The 19305-nt window shown below is 43.4% G+C and overlaps 1 protein-coding gene across 1 annotated transcript in view; it reads right to left on the bottom strand.

Moving 5' to 3' along the window:
• The window catches only part of ST6GAL2 (ST6 beta-galactoside alpha-2,6-sialyltransferase 2), a 185943-nt gene that overhangs the window by 66725 nt on the left and 99913 nt on the right, over window positions 1–19305 (bottom strand). The gene's annotated exons all lie outside the window — the stretch shown is intronic.

Genomic DNA, 19305 nt, shown 5'->3' with positions numbered 1-19305 from the left:
AGTTGAACATGCAACAACAGTAGCACATCTTGTTGCCAATTTCTTAGGGTTATCCTAAACTGAAAGAACAGGATGAAAATATTGTACTCTGATGATGCACTTGTTCCTTTCTTAGCTGTCTGGAGCATGATGCAGATTTGCATCAGGTTGTATCCTGGCCACCTGAAGTTCTCAGCTTTTTAGTACAGGAATGGCAGTTTTATACAACCTGAAAATTGGGTCCGTATATGTTTGTGCGTGCAGTGTGCTTATGGACACACTTAACATCATGACAAGCAGTTCTGTCCTTTATCAAAAAACCTGTGCAAGGTTTGAGAGCTGTGACGGCTTATGGACTTTTGCAAGCATTATTTTGACTGGTACGCTGGGATTCTGCTTGGATTTTGCAGTGGCACTTCATCCTAGGAATAATCTCTACCAGTAAAACCCGGTACCTTACTGACAAGGTGACATTAGGTCTAGTGCAGTCTTTACTTTCCTTAATCTTCTTCTTCACTAAGCAGCAGCTCTGGTTTCTTTGCTACCTGTGCATTCTTTTGCATTGCTCTCATTTTCCATAACTTCTTATGACAGCCACCCACTGGGCTTGTGTGTTCTCACTCATTTGCCGCAGAATCTCCCTTTATTTAGAGGTGTATTACCTCCACATAACAGGCGTACACTGCCAGCTATGTTTTGACTGGAAATGCATTTTAGCAGCACTTGCATCATCCCAACAGTTCTAGCAGCGCTTTTTGCTTAATTTCAATCAACCTGAATTAATTTTTGTTGAATTTGTCTCAAAGATTGACTAGTACTAGATTAATTTCATCCCCATCAATAAACACAGAATCCCTCATTAACAAACCTGTCATAAGCCATTCTGTGGGTTCAGTTTGGATTTTGTACCGAGTCATTAAATTCATGGCTTGCCAATACTAGATTAGCTTTTTGGAGAGAGCAGTTTAGATATTCAGCTAACACCTAGCCCAGCACTGTCCCCGTTGCTCCCTCTCCTTCCTACTCAGGTTAACAAATAAATTTGTAGCTGCTTCTTGATTGTGGACCCCAGTGAAATGCAAGCCAAGCTTTTTCTGTTGCTTGAAGTCCCACTGTTTGTCCGAAGAGCTGCCTTTCTGTCCCTTGCCTACAGCAGACATGGACTCCAGAGCAGTCCATGCTCTCAAGGAGTGTCCTGTCCTTTGGCACATGTTAAACCCTATCACAGGTGGCACTGGATTGAGATATGGGAACTATGGCTCTGCAAAATGGGGTTTATGGCTGTGTAAAGTGCTCTGAAATATGTTGCTGGAAAGTGCGTATATGAGACCGGTGTTAGAACTATTTTGCTATTTGCATTATTATATGTATGTATAGTAAAAAAGGGCAGTGAAGTCAAAACAGAGCAGTGACAATTACAGTCTAACAAGAGATGATATTTTAAATTTCTTTCCCAATTGTACAGCTCATTCTTGTGACAAAGTACTGTCTCAGCATCATTAATGAATTTTGCTTCGGGGTATATCCTGTAGGCAGCAGCTGCGCCTTTAAAAAAAAGATCCAGTGAGAAGAACAGCACCATTTTCCTGCTGATCTGCTCAGCTTCCAAGCATAACAATTGAAAATAAGCATATTAGGAAGAACTGAGCAGACCTGGTGAAGTGATTTACAATAGTGTCATGGGGTGACTCCCAATAATGTCACAAATTGAGCATACGGTAATTGTTCACCTCTTACTCTAAGCTTTCAGATGTAAACTAAAAAAGAAACAAAAAGAAGCGGTTTTGCTCTGGCCAATAATTATAAGTTCAGCAGCGTATGAGAACATTAACATATTAATTACATGGTAATCAACATAACAACACAAATCATAATTTGTTGCTAATTACTAACCTTGGATAACATTTTGAAAGGAGCCTTCATGCTTTAGAAACCAAAGCCAAGATAATATAGGCACCTACTTCTCACTGAAAGTTGCTTAAGAAATTTTGAGAATGCTATTCCACACTTCCTTTGCCTTAAAAGAACCCTTGATCCTGATGGTATCTTTTTATTTATTATTGCTAATGCTGTAGTTTTAACTGAGATTATTAATTTGTTTATCCTGAGTTTTTGAATGTGTATGGGTGTCTATGAGAGAGTGCAAAGCCCTACAGAAGTTCCCGGGGTGGCAGTGTCCTGTGGCATGGTCCATCCAGCTCCATATCCCCTGGGAAGCTCAGGTTGATGCCTGACATGTCTAAGCCATTGGCTACAGTTTCACCACTAGGTGGGAGCATCGGTTATTTAGCCTTTGCTTTGAAGTGGTGTTCTTCCCGCCTTGGAAAACCATATTCCCTCTTGACTCTAGTTACAAACTTGCAGGAGGCCTGAACCTCCCCTGTCACTGTGCAGCACGCTCAAGAAACACCGGCTAACACTGGTGCCTGGAGGACATCCCCCTCAGCTGATGCCCTGCATAACCAGCATTCGAAGTGCTACCTGCTGTTTAGGATGGAAGAACTCAGTCACTCCCCAAGTCTTGAAGGATGTGCTGGGAATTGCAAGAATGTTCCAGCAAGCTTGTTTTACAGCTTATTGTTTCATTGGGAAATGGAGCATACGTAGTTTGCTTGTTGTCCTAAAATCACTCTGATCACCCAAGAAAAGTGAAAGTAAAAGGAAAGACAGACTTGTCTTTCATGGTCCAAAACCCAATGATGGAGTTGCTGCGTTTCCAGACAGATGCACAGAAATAAAGGGAAACCTTGCAGGCTAGCCCAGCTCCAGCACATCCTTTCCGACCCTTGCAGGTGCCAGGATGCTTCTGCAGCTCTTTCAGGCAAGATCAAATGCTTAAACAAGGCCACGGTCCAGTGCATGTCCCTCACCAAGAGGATCTCCACCTAGGGGCATGTCTCTCCTCCTATGCCTCTCACCCCAGAGGGTCTGCTCAGTTAAAATATCCCCTTCCTCCCACGAGGCATATTTGCAATGCTTGAACATCTTTTCCATAGAACCATTGCCTGCCCTTACCTTGATGCTGCTTGAATAGGGAGACAGCAGACAATAAACTAAACTAAGGGCTGTCCCTGTGCTCGGTTTAACTATAAAAGAGCTGTTCACCGATTATGAGGGAAATATTTCCTACAGAAGCAGGATGGAGTACAGACCTCAATGCACAACCTCTTTTTCCTGTTGAGAACTGCAGTGTCTTCACATGTATATAACTGAGAGCCACACTTCACAAAGACTTAACCAAGAGAAATAATGCACCTGGACCATTACTAACTCGGGACTGAGACTTTGTACGAATGCAGCTAAAGAACTGCTGGGTGGTAAGGGGTTCTGTTGTGTGCCTGCTGCTCTGGGCTGTGAGAGAGATGAAGAAACAGGATCTGTGGCTGTCAGTCCATCAGCTTCCTCCCAGGCAGCCATTCTTCTCTGAGAAGAAAATCTGGGAAAGGACATGTGGCCAAGATCTTCCTGGCAAAGACATAGATTCCATTCAGCACTTACATGAGACGCAGCCCAGAGACTTCAACAAATGGAAGGACACCCCAAATCAAGGAGGCAGGAGGCTTCAGGATCAGTCCTGGAGCCTGCCAGCCGAGTGGGGCAAGAATTGGAGGAGATGCAGCAACTGGAGGGCTGGACTGTGTAGGTGGACAACTGGACTTTGCAAACCAGAAGGGAGAGTGGGTTGCTGCACGTGGAAGGACACAGGGATAATGAAGGGACACAAGGATAATGAAGAGCCCCGGGGGAGCTACTGACTGTCAGTGTTGAGCTTTGGCAGGAGAGATGGGCCAGCCAGGAAACAGCTGGTGGCATTGGACTGCTGGGGCATGGGCTGCACTTAGGAGGCATGACGTGTGGCTGCATCAGGGGAATTGCACTTTTCTCCAGGCACCGCTCACTTCCAACTTCACAAAAAGAAGACAGTCTTAGCCTCTGTGGCTAGGAAGAACCTCTTGAAAGGAGGGAGGCTGCTATGCCTTCAGGATCCTGAAAACAGAAGGCAAATGGGAAACACAAAACTTGGAAAAAATGTACTTTTAACACAATTGTGATTTTCTCTGGGTATGATATTTTTTCATGTCTAAAGTTGACGTTACCACAGGTACCTTTCTACCGAAGCCCAAGCTAGAAATATCTCATTATCTTTGACTGCAATGATTTGAGTCTCCTAGCTGTGTCCTGACACCCTGCTTTTTGGAGATGTGCTGCAGAACCATGTTCCTCACTGGCAGCCAGCAGCAGAGATGAAGACACACTCTGAAGTCTAGGATGTGCAATGAATTGTATTTCCTTCTCATTAGCACTCACTGGGGCTCAGGGTGCCTCCCATGCCACGGTGCACACAGTACAGGCTTACTAGTCATGCAGGAGCCCATAGCCCTGTTTGGGAATTCGGGGGTCCACGCTACACAAACAGTAAAATGTCATCACTGTTTATTGCTGGACAAAGCCTACCTGATTAAAGCATGACAAATTGCTGAGCCCAAAAGCACACAGATTTGCTGTAGCACACTGATACTCTGTTGAAACCAACTAGTTTTTCTCAAAATCATTCAACTTGTCTGCAGCCTCAGAGGACATTACAGTTTATTGACCAAGCGAGTAGCAAAGTGGCTGGTTATCACATTCCATCAGTCTTATGTAGGTTCAGCTAGGAGTGAAATCTGTCTTCAGGTTAGTTCCTCCACAAGATTTTGTGATGTGACTAACGCTGAGATTAGATTTCATTGGCAAATCAAGTAGAAAGCAAAGTGAGGTGCAGAGAACTCATTTAAAATCACAGCTGAAATAATACCAAACATGCAAGTGAAAAAATTCTGAGAAAGTTAATTGCTTTTCTTCCATATTAAAATAGTTCCAAGTTTGTTCCAGTATGAAAGTCACTTGTAAAGTCTCTAGGGCATTAAAATTAAGCTTTCTTCTTTTGATTCAGTCCAGGAATTAGCTGCGTGAGAAACTCAGGCAGGGACACCAGCTAGAAGAAAATCAGAACAGTCAAAGATATGGGATCTGGCAAAGCTCTCAAAGGCGGTACACTGACAATTAAGTTTCTCACTAATCCCCATGATGCATGTGTGATTATAAGCCTATGGAAATTGGGTTTGATTCATTTTTTTTTTCTAAATTAGGAGTTAAATTCTCCAGATTTTCACTAGGCCCTTTTCCTTCCCTTCCCTTCCCTTCCCTTCCCTTCCCTTCCCTTCCCTTCCCTTCCCTTCCCTTCCCTTCCCTTCCCTTCCCTTCCCTTCCCTTCCCTTCCCTTCCCTTCCCTTCCCTTCCCTTCCCTTCCCTTCCCTTCCCTTCCCTTCCCTTCCCTTCCCTTCCCTTCCCTTCCCTTCCCTTCCCTTCCCTTCCCTTCCCTTCCCTTCCCTTCCCTTCCCTTCCCTTCCCTTTCCCTTTCCCTTTCCCTTTCCCTTTCCCTTTCCTTCCCTTCCCTTTCCCTTTCCCTTTCCCTTTCCCTTTCCCTTTCCCTTTCCCTTTCCCTTTCCCTTCCCTTCCCTTCCCTTCCCTTCCCTTCCCTTCCCTTCCCTTCCCTTCCCTTCCCTTCCCTTCCCTTCCCTTTCCCAATTAACTTTCTCAGAAAAGAAAGGAAAGGAATTTGGGACTGTATATCTTTTGTACCAGGATTTGCTTTCAGCATCTGGATGGATCTTTATGAATATTACAACCAAACAACAAGTTATTGTAGTACAGGGACCAAATTCTACCTTATTTATACATATGCAAGTCCACTAAAATTAATAAGGTTGCATAGTCAACATAGCTACTTCTTTATAAGTAAGGGCCCAGTCTGGATCCTGTTTGTCCAAGAAGTCCCTAAGACACATTGGTTTGGTTTAAAACATTTGATTCTCTAACTGCTTAAAATGCAAGTCATGGGATTGATAAATATGCTTGGCTCAGGAGGAAAAATATCACTGTTACAAAGATGCATATCAGCATTAAGTACGGAATTTAAAAGCCCATAGAAATGTTGGCTTGACAGAGGAAGATGGAGCATCCACTCTCTTCCTCTCAGGCTAGGTAACTTCATTAGTGTTCAACTTAAGAGTGTGTAGATTGCCTCTTTCACCACTTACACTTTTATTCCTTGAAAGGGCACAGTCTTTCTTTATAAACAAAGGCTCAAACGTGGGATGCAATGCTCCCGGACAGCAAGGACTCCATAGGAGCATTTAAAGAAACAACTCCTGTATCTTTCTAACATATACTGAACTTCTGCTGATTACTCTCCTAGGTCAGTATCTACAGTTCTACAGGCTTAGAAATATTCCAGAAAAGTGTCTTGCTCCAGCATTGGAAAATGGTATTTTGTGGCACCTAAAAACTTCACAGGAGAGGGTCAGCCTTGCCAAATCTGATTCACACCAAAGTAGCTGAAATAACTTATAGAAAATTGTTGCTTCAAAATTAAGTTTTCCTTTCCTATGCAGAAAGATGAAGATATGCTTGAAAAAGATGTAATAAAGGCAAGATGTCAAAGCTGAAACCAAACATTACAATAACTCGTAACTGAAGGTTTTTTGATACTTTGCTTGGTTATTGTTCCAAACAAATGCTTGAAGTAATGTTTTTTTAAAACTTGATTTGGGATAGAAAAAGCGTTCTTTACATTGAAACCTATTTTAGGGCCAAATGCATATGGAGTTGTGTCTCCCTTCCAGAGCAAACAAACTGGCTGCTGGGAACTCAAACGAATGTGGCCAGACCTCATGCTGGAGAGCTATTCCTTTGGATCTTAGAAAGCAAAATTCATCTGTCCTTCAAAAAGGGACAAATGAAAATTCAAGTTTTTGCTCAGGTAACCTTAAAAAGAAAGCTAATTAAGGGAACTGTATAGAAAGAAATGTTGAGATATGCTTGTCTTCTGCAATGGAAGTGAATAAGAGACATCTGCGTACGAGAGAATTCATCTAAGTTTGCCATATGACTCAAGTGAGCTTGCCAAGTCTCATCTGGAAGGGACCTCTGGTCCAGCCTTGTGCTGAAAGCAGGGTCTCTGATTATTAGGTTACCCGAGGCCCTGTCAGGCCAAGACTCGAGTGTTTCCAGTGAGGGGGATTCTACTACTTCTCTGGACAACCTAGTCCAGTGTTTAATTGCCTCATGGTGAAACGTGTTTTTTCTTATATCCTGACAGAATTTCCCTTGAAGCAACTCTGTGCATCCTTGTGAAGGGCAAACCTCCATCTTCTCTGTAACTGCATTTCAGGTATTGGAAGACTGTGACTATATCCCTCTGGAGCCTTTCCTCCTCTAGGATGGGCAAACCCAATTTCTTCAACTTTTCTTCATGTCAGATTCTGCAATTCTCTCATCATCTTCATGACTCCTCTCTGGATCCTCTCCAGTTTTTCAATGTTTCTCTGGAACTGGGGAGACCAACCCCGGGTACGGTGTTCCAGTTATGCCCTAACAAGTGCCAAGTACTGTGGGATAATCACTTTCCTTGATCTGCTGGCTGTACTCTTGCAGATGCAGCCCAGGATATGGCTCGCTGCAAGGGCAAACTCCTGGCTCATGTTTGGTTTGCTCCCCATTAGGACCCCCAGCTCATTTTTAGCAGAGCTGAACATCCCCAGCCTGTATACTTAAACTTGAAAAAAAATTGTTGATATTGAGGAAGGAAGTTGTAGTTATTCATCTCATAGCATACCGTAAAATGACAACGCAAGTTCCGTTTATTGCAGTTTGGACTCCTTCACCACAACAAAGGGCACTCTCCATTTTTGCATCTTTCTGCACCAGCTGTCTTTCCAGTATAGTCCTTCCGCTGATCAGGGTTACTTTAATACCACATGAGGTAAAAAAGGAAACGGTCCAAGTCACTGCTGGACAGGATGAGATTCATCCTCCTACATAGTTCCTGTCTGAAATATGACCTCCTGGGACTGGCATTAATCCCAGCAGCAGAAATCTGCTTGGGTAAAAGAGCTGGTTGGTATATGACCAGCATGTCTGTAAGGTTTTGTCTCATGGCCACTCACACCTGGATCAACCAGAGGGTTGTGGGCCCCTGCTACTCTGAAGACATGCCAAGGGGACTTCTCTCAGGTAGCGAAGGGAGGAAATATGACGCGTCAGGGCAGATGCTGAAGCCTCAGGGGGAGAAGGGTGAGGAAGGAAGCACATTGTCTGAGTCAAATTGCTCAGTTCCTGGTGCAGTACGTTGAGAGAGCCTGAGAGTGCCCTTAAAATCCTCATTGCATCTCTGTTACACAGGAGCACCCTCTTCCTAGTGGTACGTTCCTACCTCTTAAAAAAGGTACATATTTTTCCCTATGACTTTATTAATCTTATCTTGCCCATTCCCAATTAGTAGTGGAGATTCTGACCATTTTCTTTTTAAATGGCCAATGCAGGTGGATTTCCATCAGTTCCTAGAATTCAGTGATCCATCCTTGGTTACAATCAATGTTACAAAAAACTTCCAAGAGTTTCGTCTACATTGCCTTTGATCAATGCCATTCTTTGTTACTGGCTATTCCTTAAATCATTTTAAACAAGGTTTCTCCATCTCTTTTCACATGCAGATGCTTGCATGGAGTTATCCAATTCCCCCTTAGTCAGTTAGCGATACTGAGCTAAGCATATTTATTTCTTTTAATCTTCTCTGGAAATGAATCCCTCAAGTCCTTTAATCATTTTTTGTTGCCCTTTTCTGAATTTCCTGCAGTCTGTTGGAACCTTTCCACCAGAGAGGTGCTTAGACTGGGGAGCAGTAGTCTACCTACAGCTTCCCTGTTTTCTCCTCTCTGCACCTTGTCTCTGGGTTTTCACTTCTCCAGCTGGCAAATCATCCAGGAGACCCTCAGGAGCCTTTGGAAAATGCAGCAGTAGCCTGAAGTCAGCTCCATCAGCTCCAATGATGGTGTTGGAGCTGAGCGCTCTGCATGTTGTTTGGCTGAGGCAGGGGAATACAGATGCTGCCTGTCCCGAGAAAGCTGAGATGTGCTCCCAAAGCTTTGCATCTTTACATAAGATATAAATCAGAGTGCTTTGTAACTGAAAGCACATGCATGTGGAGAAGGCTGGTGGAGGGACTGATCGCATGCCAAGATGTAGTTTTGTATGGAAAAAGAATTAAAGAAAATGATACAGCAGAGTGCACGTTCTCAGCCAAAGTGGAACCCTGCTTAATATAGGAGCACAGGCTGGGAGTTAGGGGACATAAAGATTGCTTTGCAGCTTTCACTTCCTGAGGAAGATTATACAGAAAATCAAATCCCAGCATGAATTTTAACACACAGCTTCCAACAGCTGTTGGGTATCACATAAGGAATTGGCAAGTCTGTGGCAGCAGCTGCGTCTTGCCACATCGCTGGCAGTACCACAGAGCTGTATGGGATGGAGGTGACGCAGGTACTTTTGTGAGGCATTTTCCACTTGGGTTGTATTGAAACAGAGCAGCTGTGGTGACAGAAGACATTCAAGACCCCCCATGTTACTTTCTCCAATAGAGTTAAAAGAAGATCATAATTGTCTGGGGTTTTTTTTTCAGTCTATAAAACATAGTTACCAATCTATGGTACTATATATACTAAATCAAAATACAGGGGTTTGATCTTCAGAAGAGAAAATATGTTTTGAAGTCAGAGACATCCTCTTTCATGAATGGTCACATGATTTCGGAGGCAGAGCTGTGAATTACACTTGCAGTCTTGCTTTCTGTTCCACCGACATGGTTTCAGGTGCTTTATTTGCATTTGTCCCCAAAATAAGGGGACGAACAATCTGAAGAAACTGATGCTTATTCTGACATCTCTGAAAAACTCACATGTTGTTTCTATCCCTGCTGGTGCGGAAAAGATGCAGCCACGATGCAGCAGTCCTCTAGGTAGGCCTTTATTCAAAGTTGGATCAAAGAATAACACTTAACTGTAGCTGTTCCATGAGATTCATTTCTGACATACTTTAGGGCATTTGAGCGTTATTATTGCTTTGTAATAGACACACAGCACACAGTAGCCACCCCTCAGATGAGAGGAGTAACGTCTAGCCAGGCAATCAGCAGTGGCCTAACACAAGAGAATTCAATCCCTACCCCTTAGAAGAGTGGGTGGGTTGGTTTTGTTTTTTTTTTTTTCTTTCTCTGCCCAAAAGAACAAAAATGAAACAGTTTGTGTAGATGTTTTATTTTTCACAATACCAGCTAGATTTGCTTTTCAAATAGTGAAATGTCTGAAGGAGTTAAGCCTGGAAAGTGGTCTGTGTACAGCTTTCAGTGGTTAGGGGTCAGGGCAAAGAAGGGAATCAATTTTTTTCTTGCTTTTAGAGCACAAACTACTGAATGTGCAAGATTCAATATCAGATCGTAAGCATTTCTACGGACCTAGTCTGTACTTGCAGCAAATTTGGTGGCACCACGTACGTACCATAGGGAATATATATGTATTCCATAGGGAGTAGGATTTCAGGGAGTGTGGAGTGCAGTCTGTTGGGAGTGGGTTCTCCCTACTCACTTCATCTATTGTTTCTGATTATTTTCAGAGTCCTCAGAGACGCCTTCATATAATAATGTCTCTAGGAAAAATTCTTAATGCATTCAAAAGAGCTGGACCGGGAAATGAATATGTATGTACAAATATATTTTCATACAGGACTTGGGCATCCATTTTAATGAAATAAAACTTTTACTAATGAATGACATTAAGCAAAGCAAGATAGATCATCTCCTTTCACTCTGGGGAATCTATTCCCAGATTACTAGGACATCATGCAGAGTGTTACAGATTTTGACTTGATCTCCAAATACTCCAGACACAGCCCCTTCTCCTCCTCCCCCAAATTCTGAAAACTTTAGTATTCATTTAAACACTGCAGGGCTTGCAAATCAGTCAATTATTGCTAGGAACAGGTTTCTCTTGTTCCTATTGCTAGGAACAGGACAGTTTTGGGAAAAATCTGTGAGAGTATGCTTGAAAATCTTGAGAAAAAAAACCAATGTTCATGTCTATGTAACCAAGCTTCTCAGTTCTGGAGCTTGCTTTCTTTTCTCATATGTCTTAAATCTATGCCCACACCAAACAGTTTGAGTTGGCCCACAGAAATGTTGGCTTCTTAGTTCTTGCAGTAATTTTTCACCTCTTTGGCATCCACAACACCATGGTAAGCCTAGCAAATTAATGCTGTCTCTGCTGAGAGTCAAGAAAAATGCCTCTATATCTATTGTATTCATTCTGATTTGACCATGTTCTTTTCTCTTTCTCTAACTCTGTGCACTCAATGGAGTCTGGAAAGTGATTCAGCTGGCCAGCTAATAGGCATTTATTTCAGGATGAGATAGATCTCTCTCCATTCTCCGTCACTGTATTGACTAGCTCTCCACTGAGCAGGGAGGGAGTTTATGGATCTAACTTGCATGTAAACACCTACATGTAGATATCAGAATTTGGGCGTCCGTAGTATGGAGCTGGAGCTCCCCATAAGCATATGTCCATAGGCAGAAAGTTTTGGAAGAGGATAGTTTCTAAATGATGCTTTGAAGAGATGGATCAAGAAAAAAGTAGCTGTTCACAGATTTAAAAGTGGACAGGCTGATGAGAATGAGTGTCCTGGCAGAGCCAAGAGCCCAGGTCTTCAATGAGAAGTAGCACTGAAAGGAAGGGAGGTGTTGCAGTGGTTTGTTCACACATTTGGCCTCTAGGATCAACCTCAATGTAACCACAGGATGTCTCAGGGACGCCTTCCTTCAAACATGTCCACAGAAGCTCAGGGTGAGCACACAGAACCCAAACACTCGAACTCAAGCTCTGAGAAAGTGAAGGAGGTGTCAGAGCATGGCTTAGGCTGGCCAAATACATGTAACACCGACCTGTCCAGAGACAAGCCCTCAGGGGCCACACACATATTTAAAAGGAATGTAAAAAATAAATCAAGCAAAAGGAATCACAAAAGCAGAAAAAGCCACGAGAAAGGCATCATTCTCCCTGAGAAAATTTCTCCTCCTTGTGTAATTAAGTTTGCTCAATTTAAAGTAAATCCTCTCCTGTCCGTTCTCTTTATGCTGAGGTGCTGTGCTCTTGGTAAGGCTCTAGCTGAAACAGTGACCTTCAGAGTGTGGGCAGACAATTTTCCAGTGGTAATAAGGCAGCAGGAGAGAGTGTGCAGTGGTCTGAAGGAGCGTGATGGGAGCTGTGTGCTGGGCGAGGGCTGGCAAGCTCAGGCCATGCTTGCAGAACAAGCTTATTTCCAGGCAGAACGTGGTAGCCTTACTCACAAATGCAATTTCAGCAGTGTTCATCACCGTAATGAAGCTGGTTAAAAAGAATGCACTGTAACATAGCCTGGTCACTCTGTTAGTTTGGTAGTCAGAATGAAAGCAGGTGTATTTCTGAAATTTTGGATCCAAGGAAGTCCTTGGATGTAGACATATGCCGTTTATGACCCCTTGATTTTCAGTCCTGTCTCTTTCACTGCACTCCGGGTTACAGTGAAGGACCTGGGAAAGCTGGGATTCTTCTGGATGGAAACAGCTAGAGTGGGAAAAATGCATCTAAAGACTTGTTTGCACTAGCAAGTCTTGCAGCTTTAACTGCACCGATAAAGAAGCCGTTCTTAGTTCCCTGTGTCCCAGTGCAATTATACCAGTTAAATGGGCTTCTAGTGGTAGAGCTTATTCTGCTTCAGGCTGCAAAATGAGTTCCTCTAGTCCAAATGATACTTTCATACTGCTATAACTACATCTAAACTGCGGCTTCCAGAAATAGATGTAAAACAAACATCCACACACAAAAAAAAAGTGTGTATCGTTGTGTGCTAGTGAAAACTGCTATAGCAGAATAAAGTATCTCTAACAAAGGCCAGACCTAAATGACAGGCAAAAAAAATGGTATTCTGAGTGGAAGTGACACAGTAGATATACGCCGTAAGTTGCAAACTCCAGTCAAGGTATACAAAAGTATCTCTGCCCCACATTCCTTCTGTATTTAGCAATGCAAAATCTCTTTCCCTATCGTGTGCATCAGCAGGAGAAGGCAATGACTGTGTAATTTATGGTGAAACTCATTCACTGCATTCATTTAGATAGCTATGTTAAACTTTTCCAAAGGTTTTTCATAACACATAATGCAGTGTTATTGATTTATTCCCCCTGGATTTTTCTTTCTGCATATCTCAGTACTGCTTCTGAGCATCCAAGCCTGCGAGTCCTGTGCAGCACGAGCTACACACTCCTGACCTCTATCCCACATAAGTAAAAAATGCTCTACAGTGGTACTCAAAGAGTTTTTGTTGTTCCGGTGAGTCCAAGCGTTCCCTTGCATGGTGCTTCCCCAGGCTCTTCAGGGCATGCAGCCCACTTGACCTGTTCACCAGGGAAGAACTGACACTGCGAACCAGGCTTCGGAGCTGGCAGAGCTGTCCCTGTGTAGGACAGTCTTCCAGATGCCTTCCTCTTCCCTAAGCCCCAACAAAAATGAGCCTGTAATAACGTGCCACCCCAGTGTCTGAGACAAGCAATGATAAATGCAGATAAAGTGAATTTCCCTGCTTCTACTAGGGACGGTGTAGGCTACATCCACACTGTCTTAGCGTAGCCCTCTGTGGCCCCAGACCTAGGGAGTGTGTCCTGCCTTGCATCTGTGCTGCCTGTGACTCTGCAGTATGTAGAATTTGGCTCATTCCAGCCCTTACACCACTCTTGACTCCCTTCTGCCCTCAAAGTGGTGTGATCGAGCATGCATACAACATTGACAGACTGAGGGTATAAATGATGCAAGACAAAGTGCTAACAACACTGGCACCTCTCAGTTTGCCCAGGTCTTATACGCAGCATACAAGCAGGCTTGCTCACCTTTTAATATACTATTGAACCACAAAGCTACCTGTACTAAAGACTCCTTTTCCTCCACCCCCCAAACAGGATTGGTAAATACATACCGGGTGGGGGTGTGTCATAGCCTACCCTAGTGACAGGGTAGAATATCAGGAGGGCTCAGGAGCAGAGCTGCCTGGGGGTATGACAATTGCCATACATAAATCTCTTTGCCACTGTAGGTCAGAGTGAACGAGCATGAGAGTTACATTGATCTGCACGTGGAGCCTGTGCAATCATGGAACTTGTATCTACTCTTGGTCAAAACCCTTGGTCGTGGCCTCCCAGGAGAAGTTCTTCCTTACAGCAGTTACCCTTTCAGCACATCCTATGGAAATGTTTCATGTCAACCAGGGAGGTCTTTCTAATTCTAAATATACATCCTTCAACAACCCTATAGCTGAAGCCTGCATTTAAGGCAGATCAAAAATTCCACCCTGTGGCATGGTAACCGGCATCTGATTTTAAAAGCACAATTATATTCTTTAAAAAAGCAACCAAGTGAAACCAACAGGCACTGTAATTTAAATAGGAATGGTGTTTATACCCCTTTTCCTGTATCACTTGTAAAAATAGATGCTGTGTACACTCTGTATTTACATACATATGCATATATATAGTGACTGCCAATCACTTTGTACAAAGTGTACAGGTTGAAACGGCAAGTGTTTGTAACTTAGGAAATGCTAGAAATAAGATCACTCGGGCAACCTGAAGATGAGTCTGTCTGAATGATCATGTGGCATTTCTTTTTCTGCACAGAAAATCCATCTTTTTCAGGGCACTGAGCGGCCCTGGGTGGTGATGAATCAGGACTGTGCAGTGGGGTAATTAGCTAGCTGTAGGACATCTGTCTCATGTACCAGAATTCACCCCCAGTGTGAAAAATTTTAGCTCAGATGGTTGTGATTTCTGCTATCTAATGACCAGATGATTCTAAGTCTTACAATGGAGATTATTAAGAATTCTTTTTGTAAGCCGTGAAGCTGCTGGTCTTTCTTATAAAAAATAAAGCCTATTCTTTCAGGATTTGTGGTTCTTATACTTCTTTCCCCTGTTGAGCAGAGCTGAATGGAGGCAAACTTTGTTGGTTACCTTTTCTTCCTGTTCTGCAACAGGTCTCATCTCAGACTTTTCAAAATTTTTCACACAGCCACCCTACAACCAGAACAAACGCTCACAGACCCAAGCCACAACTTTAACAACTCCAACATTGACAAGCAAAAAGGGGAAAAGAAAGTGAATTTGAGAACTATTCAAGATGCTTTACCATTCTTCCTTAGAGCTCCTGTCCTCCCACATCTGTTGCTTAATTTTTCCCACAAGAAATAAACCGGAGCACAACCAGTAAATTTCAAAGAAAAACATTTATAGCGCTCTCATATCTCCACCAGTCATTTTGAAGTCTGACATAAGAAGACCAGCTGCAAAGGATATGTTTACAAATGTGAATTTTTTGAACGATTGATGACCACATGCCAAACCATAAATGCTGAGTAATTAATTATCCAGAGTGCCTTGTGAATCACAAAGGCAATTCATCTTTTCAGTTAGCTGAGCCCTATTGTAGGACGTTATCAAGGTAGTATAAGCCAAGTAAGCAAGAAGGAAAATATGTTCCAATGCAATCTTAAGTAGTAAGATAACTAAAAAAACCCAAAACAAAAAAAGACAATATGTATAGCTCTATTTAATCAACCAGTAAGTTATTCTTTCATTTATTAATTCATTCCTAAATGATGTATCTGTTATCATGCCTAGACGTGCATGTGATTTTCTGCTTCTGACACTCTTCTGCACCCATAAATCCTCTTGAAATCAGTGAGATTTTAACATACAGGTGTAGGAAAGTTTTTCTTCTTCATTATCTGGAAATGTTTGCTAGCAGAAGGCAGGGTGCGTAAGATCTAAGCCCTGAAATTAAGAGAATGGCTTTCAGCTCCACCCAAGATTTCTCATTTAACATTTGTGCAAAGGTCTTCAAGTTACCAGCTGCCTTTAGATCAAAGTAGCCAATAAAACCTTCCTATGTCCCGCGTCTCTTTTGAGGATAAAGTCACTAGTAAACTAGGTTACAGATCTAAGAGTGGTGAGGGTAATCTAAGTACAGTCTACATGTCATCCACACAAAACCTCTGTCTTGGATTTACAGGTACATTTCAATGGGGATGAAATTGCCTTTACAGAAATCAGGCTAAGTTCACTGGAAGATTTCACCAATATAATTGGCAGCAGGTTCCTAGGGAGAGGAACTGCCAGAGGGATCGGGTACTAGGGGCAAAAGGACATTAAACACACTCTATCAGCTGCAGAACGCAGACGGTGCAGTAGCACTCCCACTGAGAGGTAATGGATGATGAAGAGACACAGCCAAAATGTCTCTGCAACGCTCATGAGCCCCAGCTGTGCTCAGGAAGAGATTTCTTCCTGGAAATCCAAAATCCTGGGCCTCCTGCCCTGGGGCAGGGCAAGGAAGAGCAGAGGAAGAAACTGCTTTGAATGAAAACCACGTGCGTGGTGTAGGCAAGGGGGACGTGGATGAGGTAGGGATGTTTTATACTTTATGGAAGTGGTCCTTGGAAAACTCCTCTTTGGATGGTTTATGAATATATTTGTTCCACCATGTGCTCGGCCATCTAGTCTCTAAGGTCTCTGTGCTGCAAAATATAGCCATGAACAGAGCGATGTGCTCCTGCAAAGCTTCGCTGACTCAATGGGATTCTCACCAGTGTGCAGGCTGCATGCAGCCTAAAAAAAACCCCAAGGAGCTAGCGCCTTGTGCACACACGTCTTTGCATGCCACTGCATTCAATCTGTCTGTAGGTGGTGTTAAACTTGGAGTGTGGTCTGTCATTTGGAACGCCACTGCACTAAAAAGAGACTGGCAGGAAGATGTTGTCTAGGAATAAAAATGCCATGTGTAAAGTGGGGGGTTTATTTGAAAGCTAGGTGAAAAAATGATTTTGTTATTGTGCTGGGTTTTGTTTGCTTGTGTTGCTTCAAAGATGTGGCATTTGGTGTTATTGCACTCAAGCAAGTTTGGAGCTATTTGGTAGGAATCCTGGAAGCTCTCTTATCACAGTAGACCACTGCACATTCAGAAAATCTGTCTATCATTTGTGTGTTGCTATAGCAACAACCTAGTTCCAGCTGGAAAAAACTGGTTCACTTCTGCCTGCATACTCTGCACTACAAGCTTGCTTTCTCCCGTTGAGCAGCAGCGAAATGTCTTTTAGCATTTGAGGCATAAAATAACACCTAGGAAAGGGAACTCCATGGAAAGGACACCGCCCTACCCTCCTGGCATGCACTAGTGAGCAACTTACTTACTTCCAGATGAATAAAATACTGCATTTCTAAAACAGATTCCTGACATTCTTTTTCAAATTTTGTTGCTGAACTCAAGTTTATATTAAGAAAAGCAATTTTGCAGCTTTTTAACTAATTAAGCACTTTCTTAGTGTTGCTATAAATAAAGACGCTGTTTTCACGGTATTTATCACCAGTTCTCCTCCAGCTATTGGAAGGGGTGTGCGCTAACCCACGAACTACAGTGGTAACAAACGATCTCCAGATGGTACCATGGCAGGCCAAACTGATGGTATATTTAGGTCCAAAAGCTTATCTTCCCAGTCACAAGCAAGGAAGTCTTTCAAAATGTGCCTGAGGTTTCCCAGAAGGGAAGGGGATGTGTCCCTTGTGCTCAGGAAGGACCTCTCTCCTATGCTGGTCTCAAAGTCAGGTCACTGCCAGCGTCGGTGACATGGAGCATGAGCACTTTGGCGGCACAGATGGATTCTTTAGGGCAATATGGTTTACAGGCCCCAGCTGTCAGAACTGTCCAGGCATGAGGGCAGTGTGCTGGTAACGTGCCAGCTTTCCACTGGAAAGTGAAAGTGAGTGATTTAGCTAGTCCATCATTTTTTCCAGTGGCAAAATTTCTGCAGGGCAAGCAGTGCCCTCATGTGCACCCCTAACTGCTTGTAGGCTCTGCCATGACAGGCCCCAGAGCAGCCCCCTGCGTCCTTAATGCAGTCATTCAGGTGCAAAAGGATAATGCTGAGATTTTCGGTCACCTTTTCCTTTTCCTGCCTTCGCATAAAACAGTTCACATAATCACAGAATGGTAGGGGTTGGAAGGGACCTCTGGACATCACCTAGTCCAACCCCCCTGCCAGAACAGGGTCATCTACCGCAGGTTGCACGGAAACGTGTCCAGGCGGGTTTTGAATGTCTCCAGAGACGGAGACTCCACCACCTCTCTGGGCAGCCTGTTCCAGTGCTCTGCCACCCTCAGAGTAAAGAAGTTCCTCCTCATGTTGAGATGGAACTTCCTATGCTCAAGTTTGTGCCCATTACCTCTTGTCCTGTTGCTGGGCACCACTGAGAAGAGCCTGGCCCCATCCTCCTGACACCTGCCCTTTAAGTATTTATAAGCATTGATAAGATCTCCCCTCAGTTGTCATTTTTACAGACTAAAAAGACCCAAATCCCTCAGCCTTTCTTCATAAGAGAGGTGTTCCTGTCCCCTAATCATCTTGGTAGCCCTGGCAAGGGCCCAAGTTGCTGGTTCCTTTCCTGCAGACCAAGCCCCTAAAGCAGCAGGGTTTGTGTCCTCCTTGCTGAGAAGGAAAAAGAGGAGTGCCGTAAAGGCAATGGCTTGCTACAAACACAGATAATCAAGCCATTAATGTGTGATTTGGGATTTAATATACAACTATCTCCATACAAAGAGCCTGCTAGAGGAAAAAAGAAACTCTCACGAGTTGCTCAAGTCAGACGCGGAATTGGTTGCAGGGCTTAGTGTTTCTCAGCCTTTTCTGATCTGAATTCCTCAAAAGACGCTCATGGACCAGTCTGTGCAATACTGTCACAACTCTGCTCATTTACAGGCTGATTTCAATAGGTTTCGCTCTGAGAGGTCTTTTATTACTTCTGGCTTCTTTCCCCCAATTCCCTGGCATACTTATCTGCAAGAGTGGGAAGAATTTAGGGCAAATTGTTTTATTTTTGAAATTTAAGTAGTTAAAATCTTTCTGAGGTTCATCTCTGAATATCTGATAGATCATTGGTATTCTGCAGGCCAAGGCAGAGAAATGCTGCTCGGAACGACCTCAACTCTCCTTCTGTCACATATATCTTTTTAATCTTGCACCCTGAACCCAGCAGAGACACCATTTTCTGTGATGTCTGTGTCTCTGCCAGCTGCTGTAAAGCTTCAGCCTTTTTTATCCCAACAGTGAATAACACAGTTGCAATTTTAACAACGAGAAGTTTCTCTTCTGCCTTCTTCAGCTCAGACTAGTAGAGTGTTGAGGCTTAAACCGCCTCATCATTATCATGATGTAGAAATATTTGCTTAACAAATCTCACCCCCAAGTGATGCACCAAGGAATACAGGGAGTATTGATGCAATTGGTTTTGCAGCCCACATTCAAATGGAGTTTCACTCCTCCCTTCTTTCCTGAGATCTCTCTCCTGCAAACAGCCCTGTGTGGCTGTGAGGGGCT

The sequence above is a fragment of the Chroicocephalus ridibundus genome, chromosome 1 (genome assembly GCF_963924245.1).
Source record: "Chroicocephalus ridibundus chromosome 1, bChrRid1.1, whole genome shotgun sequence".
Classification (NCBI taxonomy): Eukaryota; Metazoa; Chordata; class Aves; order Charadriiformes; family Laridae; genus Chroicocephalus; species Chroicocephalus ridibundus.
This window is presented reverse-complemented; position numbering and strand designations above follow the sequence as displayed.